The sequence below is a fragment of the Panthera leo genome, chromosome F3 (assembly GCF_018350215.1).
Source record: "Panthera leo isolate Ple1 chromosome F3, P.leo_Ple1_pat1.1, whole genome shotgun sequence".
NCBI lineage: Eukaryota > Metazoa > Chordata > Mammalia > Carnivora > Felidae > Panthera > Panthera leo.
This window is the reverse complement of record NC_056696.1, coordinates 32,026,435-32,044,344: the sequence shown is the minus strand read 5'-3', so window position 1 is coordinate 32,044,344 and position 17,910 is coordinate 32,026,435.

Genomic DNA, 17,910 nt, shown 5'->3' with positions numbered 1-17,910 from the left:
TGGGTCCCTGAATGGGGATACTGGGTGGGGAGAGAAATAGGGGTGTTGAGAGAAGGAAAAAGAGAGGATGGAATCGTCAGCACCAGCTGCATTCAACTGTTTGGAGCTTGTCATGAAGGGAATAAAACAGCAGCGGCCACGACGCACCCTTACCGCATAGTGCTCTGCCGCTGCAAACACATTGTCAGACGCTGTCTCGCTCTGGCCTCTTAAAAGCCCTGTCCGGTTGCCAAAGAGGAAATGGAAGCTCTGAGAACGTAGGTCCTGCCCAGGTTAGGTAGCAAGATGGGGACTGCAGGTTAGTGACAGGCTGACCACCTGCAGAGGAGCAAGACCTCAGAGGCAGCGGGGCCTGCAGGATGACCTATATCAGTGGTTCTCAATCATGAGTGTGCAGCAAAATCCCCTGGAGGGTCCGTTAGAAACACAGATGGCTGGGTCCACCCCCAGAGTTTCTGATCCCAGAAGTCAGATCCGGAGTTGGTCCAGCCCAATGCCCTCTAACTGTGAGCAGCAGCGACATCTCGTGGCGAGGAGGGGGACGAACCTTGGGTTCCCCGCGAACCTCCGTGCAGGCTGTGCCCAGGGGTCCAGGATGATGCTGGATCAGGGCAGCACCTCCCATATAGAATGGAATCGGCCCAGTCTTGCCTCGGAGTGCGCAGGCGCCTGCGTTCCTCATTTTACCCTAGGGATTGGGAAACCTAATCTTACTTCTCGGAACTTCCAGCTTCATTTCAGAAGCTTTTATCCTCATTTCTGTGAATGGGTTCCTTCCCTGGTCTTTCCACCCCCGCAAAGGCAAGGCCTGAGAACCAATAGCTTAAAGTCTCAGCCACAAATGGGATGGCTCCAGGGTCGGGAGAGGGATTTCTGGGACGGAGCGCCTCACTTAACAATTGCTTCCAGCCCAAAGGAGCATTTTATAATGTAGCTTGACATGAATCCTTGGCAGGATTTTCTGACTGATTAAGGTTGTAGTGATGGCTCCTGAGCAAGTGCAGACCCTTATTTCCTCTACTCCTGTAGTCCCTCACTTGGTAGACTGGGGTGTAGACGCGAGTTGGGCAGGTGCAGGGACAGAAAGCGACAGTGGGCCTGGGTCTACAAGACCTTTGGTTTGCCTCTGAGCTGTGACACCTTGGGCACCTCACCCCAGCATTCTGAACTTGTTCATCCAGCAAATGGGGAAGACGAAATCAGCCATTTAGAGGAAGCGCCCTGCGGGGGGCACGGGGAGGCGGGAGCTGGATGGACAGTTGGTAAGAGGAAGCCGGCGTATGGCGCCCCGAGGGGGGCTGGCCCGGGAGGAGGGCGCCGAGGAGGGGGCGGTGTGCGGGGAGCAGGAGAGGAAAGAACTTAACGGTTCCATTCCACCTCCTCCGGAGTTCCCTCCACCCCCACCCCAGCCGCGTGCCCGTGACCTCATCTCGCCCAGGCCTCCGCCTCCCGTGGTAAAAGGCTTCCGAGGCTCTGACCCCATCTGAGTCCCGTGGAACTTTCGCCTCTAGCTGGGAGAAAAAAATTAATAACCTTCAGGTTAACGGGGACGGCTGGGGCTCGGAGGGAGCAGGGTGCTTGCCCCCAGTCCGGATGGCTCCGGGGGTAGGGGGGAGGAAGGGAGCGCAGGCCGCCCTCCGCAGGTGTGCGGTCACCCTGCGCTGTGCTCGGCCTCGGCCAGCTCCCTGCAGCGCTGACCTCCCCAGGGAGGAGGGCCTCCCCGGCTCACCGCGCTGCGCGCTCTGCCAGCCAGCCTCCTTTGCTCGTCCCGGCAACGCGCCCCCTGGCCCTCAGCACTGGCCCTGCGGCTCCCCGCCGGCAGGGGCGCCCGCCCGGACCGCCCAGGGGGCGTGACCTTGAGTGGGGGAGGTGGTGCCTTCCCACAAAGCCTGAACACTCTCGCAGTGATGACTGGGTGAGCTGAGCCCTATCCCCCAACACCCCACCCCTACGCTGGGCAGGCCCAGTTTCAAAAAGGGGCCTGTGAAGTTATTCAGGGAGCCAAGGTCAGCCTCTTGCCCAGCCCTGTCCAGTGGAACTTTCTGCAGTTATGGAAATGTCCAGTATCTGTGCTGTCCAACCCAGGAGCCGCTGAGCGCTCCAGGTGCTCTGAATGTGCAACTGGGGAATTTTTTGTTTCATTTTTATGGACTTGAATTTAAATACCCACATGTGGCTAGTAGCTCCTTTATCAGCCACCACCACCCCCAATTGTCCTGGAAAAGATCAGACAAGTTAGTGGACAATGAGAAGCATGTAGTTAACATCATTACCCCTCCTCCACCAGATTCAGGGCCTCCTGGCAAAGAAACTGACACACAAGAACTGGTAGTAGGTTTTGGAGGGGTAGAGGAGCCCCAGCACCTGGAGATGGTCTTCTGTGACATCCACTCCCGAGGTTAAAGTCTTCTTGGGCCCCAGAAGAGTTCCCCCAATTCTGCTGTGGGGGCCATAGGACCACCAGTGGAGACGCAAAAGTGTTCTAGTGTTTCCCACCTCCAAGTCCCAGGGAATCCTACTTTCTCTGATTCCCCCATAGATTTGAAGTCAAGGAGGTCACTTAACATTTTAATCTGGCACTGCCGGCCAGCAGGTCAAAGATCACTGCCATGTCCATCCAGGTTTCGCTTTAACTGCAGTGGAGGCTCTGATGGGACTGTGCTGGGCAAGCTGATCCCGGGGGGCTGTCCCTGCATCGAGTGGTGTGGGGTGAAGGGGGAGAGGAGCTGAGAATTCTGTGGACCCAGGGAGGAGACCTTAACAGGAAGCAGAGAGAGCAGCCCAGACTGTCCCCACAGCCCAGAGCCAGTGGGGTGCAAATCAGTCCACATGGTCCCTGTGCCTTCGCCTGTCAGGTTCTCTGCCCAAGGAGTGGCTGAGAGGGTGCAGGGGGGTGACAGGGACAGGCAGTGGGCAGTAGTGCAGTTGTGGGTGCTGAGAGAACACGATTCTGACCCCAGTTGGCCACTGCATACCTATGTGTGGCATATAATTTCTCTGTGCCTCAGTTTCCCCAGCTGTAGATGGCACTCACGGTAACTGTCTGGGCTGCCTTAAAGGGTTGCTGTGGGGTTCAAATCAGATAACAGGTGTTCATTCATTCATTAAATGTTTATTAAGCACTTGCCTGGAACAGGACAATCCGTCTTCTCAGTGGCAGCAGAAAGATCAAGAAGGACCCCTGTGGGAGTGCCTGCCGGTCTTAAACACCAAACACTGGCAATTAATTGCTCAGACAGGCTTGGCACCAGCCTCTCCTGACCTGTGTGAGAGGAGGCCAGCTCAGGGGAGGAGTAGGAGGAGGAGGAAGAATAACACAGGAGGGAGCAGAGAGGAGTGTGCTACAGGGTGGGGGACAGAGGAAGAGGGGTGAGGCAGAGGAGGCTGGCTCACCCGGAGGGCCTCATCAGGGCCCTGGAGCTCACCGGCGAGCTGTGACTTCAGACAGTGCCAGGCCCAGTCTCCCGTGGAAGCTGCCGGGAATTGGTGAGCAGGGTATGACTTGGTAGCCCCAAGTCTGCCCGGCCAGCTCAAGGGCCTTGGCACGGTCCTAGGGTCTCGCCTCCATCTGCTCTCGCTTCCTCACCCCCGCCTCTCTGTTAACTTTTCCTGTGCCTGCCTTCTCCAGGCCTCAGTGATGAGTATTTGGAAATGGTGAAGCCTGCAGAAGACTCCCCTATGTGGCACCTGCAGGAATCAATCTCATTCCTCATTTTGGGCCCAGGAAAAATGACCTTTGGACCTTTCCCTCCAGCAGAGGTTCTGCCAGGAGAGCCTGTACCAGCCTTGCCTGGTGGTACCTTCCAGGCAGATGTGGGGCTGGGCCAGCGTGAGAAGGCGGGGTTCTCTTATCAGGGGCAGGCGCTGTGCCCGGGGCTCCTGGGTGCACTGGGTAGTGAACCAGGCTGTGTGGTCAAAAGGGGCTGGGACCACAAGGGCAGAAATAATAGAAAAGACAAGGCAAGCAAAGACGGTGTGGGGCAGACCTAGTCCCTGGCACAGAGGTGGCTAGCACGCAGTGTCTCTGCCCCAAAGTACAGACTCGATCTTGTCTTGTTACTTTCCTCTCGTCAGGCCAGGAACTTCCCAAACACGTAAATCATGTTTCCTCTTCATCTTACACCCTCAACGTGTTGCATAAGAGGTTTATCCCTGAGAGCTCAATCCGCACTTACAGAGCACCTGCCAGCCCGTGGGCCCTGCTTGCTGGGAGGGAAGCAGGGCACCAGCTACTCCTGGCCATCCTGAGTGGCCCGCTTAGCCAGTCTGGGCCCCAGTCCTACTGGTTATCAAGCTCGGCCTCCTGGGCATACAGTGTTTGGAGAAGCTCAAGGGCAATTTTCCATGCAACTTGGCAAACATTGCTCTCCACCTCCTCATCAGTTTCTGGGACGTGCATAGACTCAGAATTTCTCTCTCTGGTTGTTCAGAAGAGACTGTTGGCACAGATGGAAGTAGATGGAAGTAGATGGAAGTTCAGCAGCTGGTGTGGGACCTAGCGAGGTCCTGCTGCCCGACCCTCCTCATGTCTCCTCCCCAGATGGTTCCAGCTGGAGGTCAGCCAATCAGTGCTATGGGTCAAGCACGTACCGTGGGCAGAGCTGGGTGCTCAGGGTGTGCTAGTTGCTTTTTGTTTTGCTTGTCCATCATCCCTTCTCCCTTATTCTGGCAAAGGTGTTCCAGTTCTGAAGCACCCACCTGTAGCCTATAAGATTCCTGCAGGTCCCATCACCAGAAGCTATTGCCTGGCCAGTAAGAGGTTTCACCCCACCCCCACTCTGGCCACAGCTCTTGGTGCAGGGATCAGCATCAAGACTTTTCCTGGGGGGAGAACAGTCTCTTCTGGTACAACATAGGAGTCTGGGACTACAGGTGGCATCTTGCCACCATGGGAGGAGAGCCAGGGCAAAGAACAGAGAAAGACCAATCCCTTGAGCTCTGAGAGCCATCATGCCTGGAATTGTCCAGCTATGGAAGCATCTACATTTCTTTTTTTTTTTTTTTTTTTTTTTTTGCCTAAATTAATTTGAGTTGGTTTTCCATCACTTGAAACTGAGAGTGCTGGACGAAATGGGGAGAGGGTGGGGCAGGGGAAGTGAAATGGTTTCTGCTTTCAGAAAGGTCCCAGGCTGAGGGGAAATATGGTTTCCATTCTTGGGTATCTGAACACATGACCTTCCATTTTTTAAACCAGTGTGTGTGTGTGTGTGTGTGTGTGTGTGTGTGTGTGAATACATTCAGAAAAGTGCTTATACTTTTTATTTCTCTACCAAGTAATAATACTTAATGGAAAAAAAAAAAAGAAAGGAAGGTCACTTGTATCCTACTATTTGCTGTTACTCATTTTCAATGCATTTAAAAATGGCAGTAGGGTCATATTTTACATGTCACTTGAGTCTGTTTTTCTTCACACTTACCAGAACATGGTGATCTTCTTTAGGAAAATACAAAAGAAACTACCAGGATGTAAGTTTCACGGCACAACCAAATTCATGTGTACCTCACTGTCGAACCCCCCATCCTGTTTCAGAAAGAGGCACAGGAGACCATCTGTGGACAAAAAGTGGTGATTTTTCTTCATCGTGTCATCTTTGGAGAAAGTCTGAAAAAATGGAGCATTCATTAATTCACGTGTTCAGTGAGCAAATATTTAGGTGCCTCCCATGTGCAAGGCACTGAACAATGTGCTTGAGTTACGACTAGACACGGTCTTTCCTTTCATGGAGCTTATGGGATAGTGAGGAGAAGTCTTTCATCAAATACTCACCAAGCTAACGTAAAACGTGAGCTGTGACAATTGCTACATGAACGTGACCTAGGAGGGTCCTGACCCACTCAGGAAGGTCTTCCTGACAAAATGGAGTTTGGGCTGGAAATCTCAAGGATGAAAAGGCATTACCCAGGCCAAGGGAGGGAGGAGAGCATTTGATGCAGAGGAACAAGAAAGTACTGTTCCTGCAGAGGAACAGGAAAGCTGGAGAGGCTATGGCGTGGGACTGTGGGAAGTCAGGGTAGCTAGTGTGGAGGAAGGAGGAGCATGTGTCATATGACATGCGAGCGGGTGGCAGAGCCAAGCAGGAGCCAGACGATGTAGGGCTTTGGAAGTCATGTTAATAAATTGTGGCTTTATCTTAAAGATGAAAGGAAGCCCCTGAAGTTCCTCCAAGCTAGTGTGTGTGTGCGTGGCACATCTAGATCTGTGCTCTGTGAAGGTCATGTGACGGCCTTGTGAGGGATGGTCTAGAATGGGCTCGGGTGCCCTTAGCAGGTAGATGGCTATTGCGGTAGTTAAGACGTGAAAGGTCAGGGTAGCTTACATTAGCGTAATGATGTAGGAAGTAGAGAAAAGGAGAGGGTGGTTAAAGAAGTATTTGGGAGATAAAATCAGCAGAACTCGGTAACCAATTGGATACAGAAGGTGTGAGAAAGAGAGTGTGTGTGGGTTTCTTTCTGGCTTGCTCAACTGGGTAGGTGGAGCCACCAGTCATGGAGCCAGGAACCAGAATGAGAAGATTAAGTGTTCACTCTTAGACACACTGAGCTGGAGGAACCTTTAAGACATTCAGAAAGAGATGTCAAGTAGGCAGTTGGCTGTTTCAGTTAGGAGCTCGGAGATAATATGTGTGAGTCATTTGCAAACTGTGTGCACCGACCCATGAAACAACCAGCTGGTGTGGGTTCTGGTCCCAGCTTCATTGATCAAATCACTGCCTGCCCCTGGGACTCTGTCCTCAGTGTTTTATGGGGCACGGACCAAAGCTCTGTCCAGCTATAAGATTCTCTGAATCTGTGAGCATATGAGGATGAAGCATTGCCCAAACATCCCAGAATCCTCCCTGTCCACCCCCTCCCCCACAAAACCAGAGAAAGAAGCATCCCAATTTTGGGAGTGTTCCCAGCTCTGTTAGACTGGCCGTTGGGAAGTTCTTGTTGTGACCTTGGCTGCCTCTTCCCTGGTCAGATCGAAGACCATCCTGAGCACCCTAGATTCCTATTCTTGAGTGGGAAACTGAGGCCCCTCACCATTGTTTGAACGCAAGAGTGAACTGCATAAGCTGCTGGTACACAGTCAGGCAGATTCTCTGATGAAGGTTAAGGCCAAAGGTGTGAACTGTGGAACAAGGATGTTTTTCTTGCCACAGACCCTCCAGGGTACTTGCCTCAAGGTTTTCCTCTCCTTCCTTGCCCCCAGACTGGTATCTCCTGAACTCTCTGCTCTCTGCACTCTTTCCAGAAATGTGTTACTGGGCTTCCATGCTGTGTTTGCTTATTTCACAAATGACCCAATTCCTGATGATGTCCCAGGTTCCACTGACCTTCCTTGGCCATGGAAACAGTATCTTCCTGGAACAGTGTGCCACCCAACTCTCTCTCCTGGATCCTGACCAAGAGCTAAGAACCATTCATTCAGGGCTCACTATTAATGTCTATTATGTGTGTAGACACTGGAGATACAAAATGAACAAAGCCCAATCCTGGCCTTGGAGAAACCTTCCCTCCAATGATTTTGAAGTATGATCTGGACTATTTCCCCTTAAACTCATTACCAGCCTCCTCACCATAAGAAAGCCTCTTTTCTGCTCCCTCACTCAGCTTTTGAGTTTGTCCCAAAGATCACTGATACCAGTGGTGACCATTTACTGAGGGCTTATTGTGTATGTCTTGATGTCAAGCACTTCACATTCGTCATCCTGTTTAATCCTGGAAAACAACCTATGAAGTAGGTTCTGGCCCTTCCACTTTACTCGTGATGGCGTGAAAGAGACAAAGTCACTTGCCTGATTTCAAATAGTCCAGCTTTAAGCCCAGGTGTAGTCTGACTTGAAAATGCCAGGCTTTCATTATTCTGCGAGCTTTGTTGGGACGACTGAGCATTTCTCACTTGAAAACTTGGTGTTAGCCACAAAGTGCCAGTGTGATTCCACCGTAGGCCCCTAGAATGTGGGAGGGAACCTCACTGTATCTCAGCCCTCATCCCCAAACATCTAGAACAGGGCCCTGCAAATATTTGTTGAATCAATTTGAATTAACAAAACACTTTGAAAAGTCTTTCCCCCACACCCACTATCATCCAGCACAGCTTTTTTTTTTTTTTTTTAAGTTTATTTATTTATTTTGAGAGACATAGAGAGAGAACCAGGGTGGGAGAGGCAGAGAGAAAGGAAGACAGAGGATCCAAAGCAGGCTCTGTGCTGACAGCACAGAGCCCCACACGGGGCTCAAACTCACGAATCGTGAGATAATGACCTGAGCTGAAGTCAGACACTTAACCGACTGAGCCACCCAGGTGTCCCTCACCCAACACAGCTTTGACAAGCGCCAGCCTCCGTGTGTGCAATACATTGGTAACATCAGGAGAGCAAATCTCTAGCTGTGGGGCTCAGGGAGCTCTCCAGGCTAAAAACCCAAAGCAGTGGTTTATGAAGCCATTGATAAATGGGTAGGTACTTGCGTTTCTCAGGTAGGTTTGAATTTCTTCTTTTTACCCAAGGAAACTAGTTCGGTGCCCACACTGTCATTTGCCAGTCACCCATATTAAAAGTGAAAGGTTTGTAGCAAACAATGAAGCAACTCTTTGAGAAGAAAAGAGTAAATCGAGGGGTGCCTGGGTGGCTCATTCAGTTAAATGTCTGACTTGGCTCAGGTCATGATCTCGCAGTTCATGAGTTCGAGCCCTGCGTTGGGCTCTGTGCTGACCGCTCAGAGCCTGGAGCCTGCTTCTGATTCTGTGTGTCTCTCTCTCTGCCCTTCCCCTGCTCACACTCTGTTTCTTTCTCTCAAAAATAAATAAATGTTTTTTTTTTAAAAAAGAGTAAATCGAAGCGAAGTTCATTACTTTCTAAATTTGCTTTTCTGTTGAGAGCTCTTGGTGTTGACATATGTCTGTTTTCAGAGACTCCCCAGCCCTTCAGGCCAAAGCCACCTTCCTCTGTCCACACCTCCCTGTGGACCCTCCAGGCCCCTCCAGCCACATCAACCACATCAGACTCTCCCTGGCCTTTGTCCTTAGGGTTTTGTCCTTAGGGTTCCGCCCTCAATGGAATCGAATGTCCTTTCCTTTTTTCCTTGCCTAGGTAAGTTATATTCATCCTTAAAATTCAGGAAATCTTTAGTGGCCCCACCCAGACCCCACCACCACCACCCATGTGTCTCTGTTCAGTATTCCCTATAACACCAGTCCCATAACATACCGGTTTTTCTTGTCTTTACCCCACATTCTACCCACCCAGACACCCTAGCCTCCCCAGCAACCCCAGTCTAGAGCCCGGCCCATGCTAGGTAGCATGAAATAGTATTGTGGTCGATTGCTTTCCTGCTGCGTGCCAGGCTCCTAATCCACATGGTTCCCAAGCCTTGCAACAACCTTGCAGGGTAGGTTTGATGACTCCTACTTTAAAGAAAAGGGAGGGGTGCCTGGGTGGCTCAGATGGTCGAGCATCTCTGACTCTTGACTTCGGCTCAGGTCATGATCTGACAGTTTGTGAGTTTGAGCCCCGTGTAGGGCTCTTCGCTGACAGTTTGGAGCCTGCTTGGGACTCTCTCCCTCTTCCCCTCTCTCTGCCCCTCCCCCAATTTCTCTGTCTCAAAATAAATAAACATTAAAAGATTAAACATTAAAACATTAAAACATTAATTAAAACATTAAAAAATAAAAAGATAAAGAAAAGGGAGCTGGAGCTCAGAGGAGTTCAGTAACTCGTCAAAGGACACACGTTTGGAGCTGGACGTGAGCTCAGGACTTTAGGACTGAAAAGCCTGTGTCCCTTTCCTGCAAGCTCCCGGCTTCAAGTCACCCCCCAAATCTCTGTCACCTCCAAACTCTAAACTCTGTAACTCAAAATAAAATTTGCTTCTCAGCTGTATGGCCTTAGATGAGTCGCTTCACCCCACTTGGTCTCAGTTTTGTCAAGTGTAAAATGGAAGAGGGGTGGGTCACGGGAACTCCAAGGTGCACGATAGCAGAGCGGTGTCCTGATCGCGCCAATGAGGACAAGATGGAACTTCACCTGAAGTCAAACAACACCGGAGCACAACCTAGCTAGAGTCGGCTGGTGTTTCCTAAACTGGGCACGCACAGAGCCTCTGTGAGTGTGGACAGATCCCACACATGCCTTCCAGCCTCTGTGAGCGTGCACATAGCCTGGGCATGTTCCAGCCCATGTGTGTGCAAAGAGCGCCTGGGTCCGCCAAACTGCGGGCATGCCGGGCAGCGAGGTTGTTTCTTTTGTGGAATAAATTGTCTCCTGCCTCTTCTAGGCCGGCCTCCCCTCAGGAGAGATGAACTGAAGCCGTTCCCCGGGAGCTGAGTCAACAGCCAGGAGAGGCTCTCCCCAGGTGTGGCTTGACCATCCTGCTTTCTGGGGCCGGCGGAGGCCTCACCAGGGCACCAAGCCTTCCCCAGCCCTAAGTGCTTTCTCCTGCTGCCCTCCAGCTGCCCTGCTGCCCCCTGTCTGCCCCTCAGCGGGTGGAGACTTGTTTCCAGGAGCTGAGATAGATGCTCCCCCTCCCCACCCCCGAATGGAGTGGGCCTGTCGGCAGCAGTTGCACAGGTGGGGATTATCAGTGAGAAAAGTGCTCTGGAAAGGCTAACGGGGCTACAGGGTGCTAATCATATGTTCATGATTTAAAAATCAAATAGCTGGCAAGAGAGTGAGCAAAGAAAACTGAGAGCCAGAAAGGAAAAAGTACAAAGAGGTAGGATCTTCACAGCCCAGGGTGGGGATGAATTCCTCCCAGGTTACCTAGAGTCCTGCCCCAGGGCCCTCCGGAACTAACCACCCTGGACCAGTCAGAAGCCAGCTAGGGCTCAGGCACCCCAGGTCCACCCAAAAGCCTGCTCAGGACCCCTGTTCTTGTTTGATCCTGGGCCCAGCCAGCCACTGTGAAGGCACAAGGAAGGGACTCAGGGCCCACTCCCTGCTGGTCCCTCCCTCCTGCCTGGAACCCCCAGGAGTGAATACAGAGGTGGTCTAGGGAGGAGGCTGGAGCAGGGCAGGCTGGTGGGTGTGCAGGACCACAGGGAAAGAAAGGCGTTTGATGTCAAAGCCGGCTTTGCTGCAGGAAACAAAACTTCATAAGGATTGGGGAGGAGACGCCTCATCTGGCTTCCTTCCTTTGGGGCCCTGGTCTAGGAACAAGCCTGGAGCCAGAAAGCTCCTCATCCTGAGACACCCTGCATCCCTGCACCCGGCTTCTCCTAGTAGGGACACTCCCCTTCTCCCACACACCGTCTCCTAACCCCGGCTTCCCCACCATGGGGGTCCCATCTTCTGCTCAGACTCAGGGATCCTGACATGGTCCCCACCCCTGCAACCCCTGCCCAGACAAGGATGTGGTCCAGGGGGACCGCAGTCCACTTCTCCCCGTCCAGGGCTTGCAGACCCCAGCACCTTAGAGAAGGAGGGAGGAGAGAGAATGGGGCCCCTGGGAACCTCCCTGTGCTGTGCTCTAGACAGTCCATGAAGAGCATGCAAATGCCCGGCAAAAATAGCATGCAAATCAGTACATCTCCCACCTATTCATCCTCTGTCCCTCCACCCCCACCCCAGGGTCCCACCATCCTTCAGGCCCTGAAGCGGAAGGTTACTTACTCTCCTCACCCAACAGCCTCAGCAACCTTTCTACTGCTTGCTCTCCCCTCACCCCTCCCCTCACCCTCCCTCATCCTCGCCACTTCCCTCCCAGTGCACTGCCTGACATCTGGTAGTTTGTCAAACAAGATGTTTGCTACTTTGGCTGCAGCATCTTCAGGAGGGACTTCTCTGTGGGCTCAGACCCTAAAACAGTGATGGGGACAATGGAAGAGGACAGGCCTGGCATGGGAATCCATCCCAAGCCTCAGACCCCTTGACACTTTGCCAGAAAGCCCAAAGACTGTCCAGACAGGAAGGGGTAAGAGTGTTCTCTGCTTCCGGTGGGATGGCCTGGCTGAACCCCTGTTACTATGATCACGACTGCCATTGCAATATTATCATTAAGGTAGGGGCCCCTGGAGCCCAGAGAGTGGGATTCCTGATAAAGAAGCCGAGTGGCATTTAATTGTGACGATCATTTCACAATGGATACACATATCAAAACATCACGTTGTACACCTTAATTATTTACGATTTTTATTTGTCGAAAAACAAAACACAAAACAAAACAGGAAGCAAAAGCCAAGTGGGTATCAGCCTTGAGCTGATAGCCAAATTTAGAACTTAGCATATGGAGAGTTAAATGGAAAGCAATTGCTGAAAGCTACCTACACTGGCTCTTTTAGTGAGCTGCCGTGGGTCCTGCGCCCACAGGGAGCTATCTCAGGCTGCCTTGGAGGGACAGATATGGAGCTCTGCGCCCCTGTTCTCCAAGTGCCCGGCTGCGTGCCTCTGCCCCCATACTTGGTTCACGCCTGACCCCAGCGGTACGTGCTCAGCCAGGCCCTGCCTCGTCCCCAGCCCTTTCCTTGTCCCCAGCCCCTTCCCTGAACTGGAAGGAAAGCCCCCGTACCTACTGCCTTCCCAAGCTTGGCCCTGACTCAAGCCAGGCCTGAGACAGCAGCGGGGCAGGGAGGAAGCTTGGCCCACCCGTTAGCCTGACTCGGCCTGGGACAGGAAATGCTTCAGCCAGTTTCAAAGGCTCTGTAGCCAAGGGAAGGAAGCCACTTGAGGTGGGTCCCCAGGTCAGACCAAGGCTTTTGAGAAGGTGGAATAAATTAAGAATGCCAGGCTTGGAGCCTTGGGGAAAAGGTTGCATCCCCTGTGCCTGGCTAGGCTACAAAGTTCACGGTGAGCAGTGAGCAGGACCCAGATCTGCCCCCTAAATGCAGTACTTATAGAGGACTGAACCTGTGGCTTCCACACCAGCCGCACCTTCTTCATGGCCTGGCCTCCAAGGGTGGGAGACAAGTGGGCCTAAGTGACCCTCCCCCTGGCATGTCATTCCTACGGCAACAAATAGATGCCCAAACACCAAGTGATGAAATTCTCTCTTCCTTGCAAAGACTTTTGCAACTTAGCTTGGCGTCCGCCCCTCCAATTCACATCTAACTCTGGTCCATTCGCTGACCTCCAAGTCCCTTTATCTGTTTGTTCTCAGGAAAGAGAATTCTGAGTCAAAAAGGTGTCTGGATAAAGTCAGGCAGATGGTCTCCCCAGCCCCACACCGGCAGCCTCCTGGATCAGCCCAGGCAGGGGCTCCCTGGGAAACCAACTTCCTCCCCACACCTGCCTTCTCCTCGCCCCTTGAGAAGGAGCCCCTGGCGAGCACCCACCCTGTGCCTTTTGCTAATGTTGTATGTGCCTCCTCTGTTAAATCAGCAGACCAGCCACATTTTACAGACAAGGAAGCTAAGGCCTGAAAGCTCCAGTAACACTCTCAAGGCCTCAATGCTGTTAGTAAAGGGCCGAACCAGGACAGGAATCCAGGTTTGACTGACTCCTTAGGGACCTTTTACTTCATTCTCCCAAGTGCTCTTAAGTCATAGTGGCAGAAGTGAGCCACCAAGTGAGGACTACCTGACTTTTTCTTTCTTTTTGTTTTTTTTGTTTTTTTGTTTTTTTGGGGTTTTTTTTGTTTTTTTTTTTTTTGACTCTGGACACTTTATGGGCAACACCATGCCACTCAGTGGCGACAAGAGGGTAAGTGTCCCTGGAAGGCGCCTCTTGAAGTTAATTGGGACAAGCCCATCTTCTGTTCAGCCCTCTACATAATCCTTCCAGGTCTAGTCACTGCTTCCTCTCACAGGAGTCTAAGGTTTTTAGTCCTTCAGCCTCTTCAATGGGGCAACAGACATCAGGGAATATCTTGCCCACCTCTCCCTTCTCCCTGGGACCAGAGTGCTTGACCCATTTCCTTGATGCAGCTATTAAATTCTTGTAGAAGGGAGGAAGTAGGGAGCTGAGTGGAAAATTGGGAAAGAGGGAACAAGACTGCAGACAACCTACTGTGGTAGGTGGATCTCCAGCCATAAATTTATTCCAGAATAAATAGAACCACTCACCTTTTATTTGTAGGCAGATTGGAGATGTCACCACTAACAGATGTCACCTGGACACCAGCACAATCCACTGGGGCATCACACAGCAGCTCTCAGAACACCTGGACTGTCTCATGGGCTAACTATGGAGAAACCCTACCCAACAGATCCTCACCCAGCCCACTGGCCCCTCCCAGCCTCCCACCCCCAGACTCCCTGGCTCCACAAGGAAGCCTTGATTCCCCTAAGGTTCTGGTGAGAGCTTCACCAGAACATGGAGATCCTGGCTAAAATCCTACCCAATCTTTTAGTCCTGTCTTGTGGGAAATGGCCAGGATAGTTAGATGGGAAGAAGGATCCCATTCCTGACCTTAAAAACCCTCCAATCTCTCACATACTGCTGGTGGAAGTATAAGTTGGTACAACCTGGAAAACTTGCTGACAAACACACTACAGTTAAACATAAGCCTAGCAGTGCCACCCTTTGTATATAAGCAATAGAGATTAGTGGTTATGCTCACCAAAAACATGCACAGAAATGTCCGTTATAATTCTATTTGTAATAGTTCCAAACTGGAAGCAACCCAGATGCCCATCAATAGGAGAATGGATAAATGAATGGATTATATAATCAATATGTATATAATTTTATACATTTGTTTCATATTACCTACATATATGATTTCTATATATTAGATTTGCTATGCAGCATTACATATGCTATACAGCAGTTAAAAAGAGGAAACCACTACATATAGCATCAAGCGCGAACCTCACAGACATTCTGTTGAGCAAAAGAAGCCAGACTCTAACCATATGATTCCATTTCTGTGAAAGTCAGGAATAGGCAAAGTGAAATATAGCAGTAACCTCTGCCCGGGAGCAGGGTGTTTTCTGGGAGAGTGCATGAGGAAGTTCTGGGGTGCTGGAAATATTCTATACACGTATCCAGGTTGAGGTTCCACACGTGTATATATACATTACATATTTCAAAATCCATCTGGCTGTATACTCAAGATTTGCCAACTTCATTAGGTAAGTTACACTCACCACCTACCCTTCCTGCTCCCTGCCAAAAAAGAAGGCAACAAAAATTTTAGACGATATTGTTTTGGTTTATTTGGTTTGTGTTTTGTTTCTGATTAATTTCACCGCTGGGAAAAATTAGTGGGCAGGCTCAAGTCTCACTTGAGTCCGTCGTATTATAGGTAAATACTATTTCATTGTATGTGGCCAGGGAGAGAACAGCTGTTCCTGTGTCTTAGCTAGGTCCGAGACTGGTTTCCTGTGAGCATGTGAGTGTGTGTGTGTGTGTGTATGTATGTGCATGTGTGTGTCACATGATGTTCAGTTAGATGATGATCTGCCAGGGGTCAGAGATTGTGTGTGTCAAATTCCCCTTAACACCCGCACCACCCACAGAGATTGATTTCAACAAAATTTATTGTATGTCTAGTAGGTGCCATACTCTATTCTGAGGACTGGGGATATAGCAATAAAACAGAAAAAAAAAAAAGCGCCTAGTTTTGGTGATACCAATCAAGATTGGTGGACAGTGGTTATAGGGTGGAGGAAAGATCGTTTTCAGATTCTTTCCAACTTCCTTTGGGATCTGGGGCAGGCCTCACATCCTCCAGCATTTTGCCTTTTCCAATAAAGAACTCCAAGTTGCTCCTCTGCAGGCTGGAAAGAGGGGTGGGGTGTGAGCCAACAGGTCAGACTACCACAGTTATGCCACCAGTCAAAGCCTGCAAATGACTAAACATGGTTTTAGCTAATATGAAGGACCCCCCAGAGCAGTCAGGGACTATCACTAAAGTGTCAGGTCATTAGGAAGGGCAAACACAGACACACTTTGTTTGGTTCCTGGTCCTGCCGCCTCTTCTCTGGGTCACTGTGGACAGGTCACTTAATCCTCTGAGCCTTTTTTCTCATCGGTGAAATAGGATGGTCATGTCTACCTCAAAGGGCTATTTGTACGGGTAAAAGAAGCTAGATCAGCGCTTCCGTGGCACACAGTCTTTGGGAAATATGTAGTAGTTATTGGAATTAATTGGAGAGACAGAATATACGCATCCAAACTGAAAACGTTCACTCACCTCCCACTCGAATCTAAAGTATGCCTGTTCCCACTCCTCAGCCTTGCACACAGCTCTTCAAACTCCTACACCCTCTGCCAAATCAGGAAACTTCCCACCTTCAAAACCAGAGACATGCCATATTCAGCAAGGCTTCCCAAACTCACTTGTTCCTCCGTGGCAAATACCCCTGCTTCAGACCTCACATCTCTGCTGCCAGGAAAGCTGTTCTCATGATCGAACTCCCTTGTTTTTCCATCAGACAAGGAGATGCTTGTGGGCAGGGGCTGTGTCCCCTGATCAGATTAGAGTTCTGACACCAGCCACTATGGAGTCCTTGACTCATGGCCTGCAGAAGCCACACTTGATTCCACCTGAAGGTCTTAGCATGTGCCCCGGCCAGGACCTGGGATGCTTGCTGCTCTGCTCTTTTCTCTCCCTTCTCTCAGCAAGTTGCCAAATGAACTCTTAGATACCCTCCAGGACTCCGCTTAAACACCACTTCCTTCAGGAAGCCCTCCTTGACTCCTGGACTGAAATTCCTTATTTTACCCTCTCAAGGCATCCAGTAATTCTCCTTCAGAGCACTGACAGCCAAGAATGATTACATACCAGCAAGACTCCTTTAAATGTTGCAAGTTCAATGAGAACAGGTACATTGTTTTCCCTAGTATAGTCTCAGCACTTACTTAGTTCAGTGTTTGGTGGGTGCGTAACAGAAGTGCAATAAACACTCTTTGAATGAATGAGTGAATGAATGAATGAGTGAGTCAGTGAATGAATAAATATAGCCTCTCCTCACCGTTCCCAGGTCTTAGCACGCATCTGTCCATACAACACCCTCAGGTGCCAAGGAAAAGGACAGATATGAGGACCGTCATCTGCTTCTGGCTGAGGTATATTTATTTCTTCCTGGGAACTTGTTACCTTTTTTCCCCGGTTGAGCCATGAGTCTTCAGGTTTTCTGGACAACGCCCCCCACCCCCACCCCGTACACACCCTGTGCCACCAACACTGAAGAACACACACATTCCTCAGTCAGAAGAAAAGCTTCCAAAGGGTTTTCCCCAACAGGGGGAACGGGGCAGCAGGCTCATACCACGGCAGCGACCACGGGCTAAATATACCCTGCTTTGCATCCTGTGTGCTTGAAAGCACACCCGGTAGACACGCATCGCAGGCTTGGAAGCGTACCTCACCCGTTCACCCACGCCAGCTCCAAGAAGCTGCCCCCACAGCCCCCACAGCCCCCACAGCCCCACTGAAAGAACCTGGCTGGATCCTCTGGTCTACCCCCGCCCCACTTCACCCCCACTACCACCCCCCCACCCCCACCCCTGCCCTACCACCCCCACCCACCCATACCCCCACCACACCCCACTCCACCCCACCCCACACCAATATTTTGCCTTTGCCCAGTTCTGACATGTGGTTAGACAGGTGCCCACCAAAGCCTTGGGCAGCAGCCAGAATCCGTGGGGCTGTAGAGTGCGGATCCCCACCCCAGGGGGCGGTGGCCAGGAAAGCACTGACGCAGGTGGCCTGCAGTCTGGTTACTGTCTGTTCTTCCTGCTGCAACAAATCACTGTATTGCCCTGAGCCTGTTTCCTCAGTGGTAAAATGGGGGTGGGGAGTGATCATACCTGTGCGTCCCACCCCCCAGGCTCATAGTACAAACCAACCCCAGCTGGGAGAATGGAGAGAAGGCCCTGCGATGGGCTGGCCACCGTACAGAACACTGAGGAAACAAACGTGAAGGAGGTTGGCCCCTGCCCTCGAAGGGGCCACGTCAGCAGTAAACAAACATTCACAATCCAGCGTGACAGAGGAGTGGGAGGGGTGCCACCAATGGGCCACACAAGAGGAGCAGATGCCAGG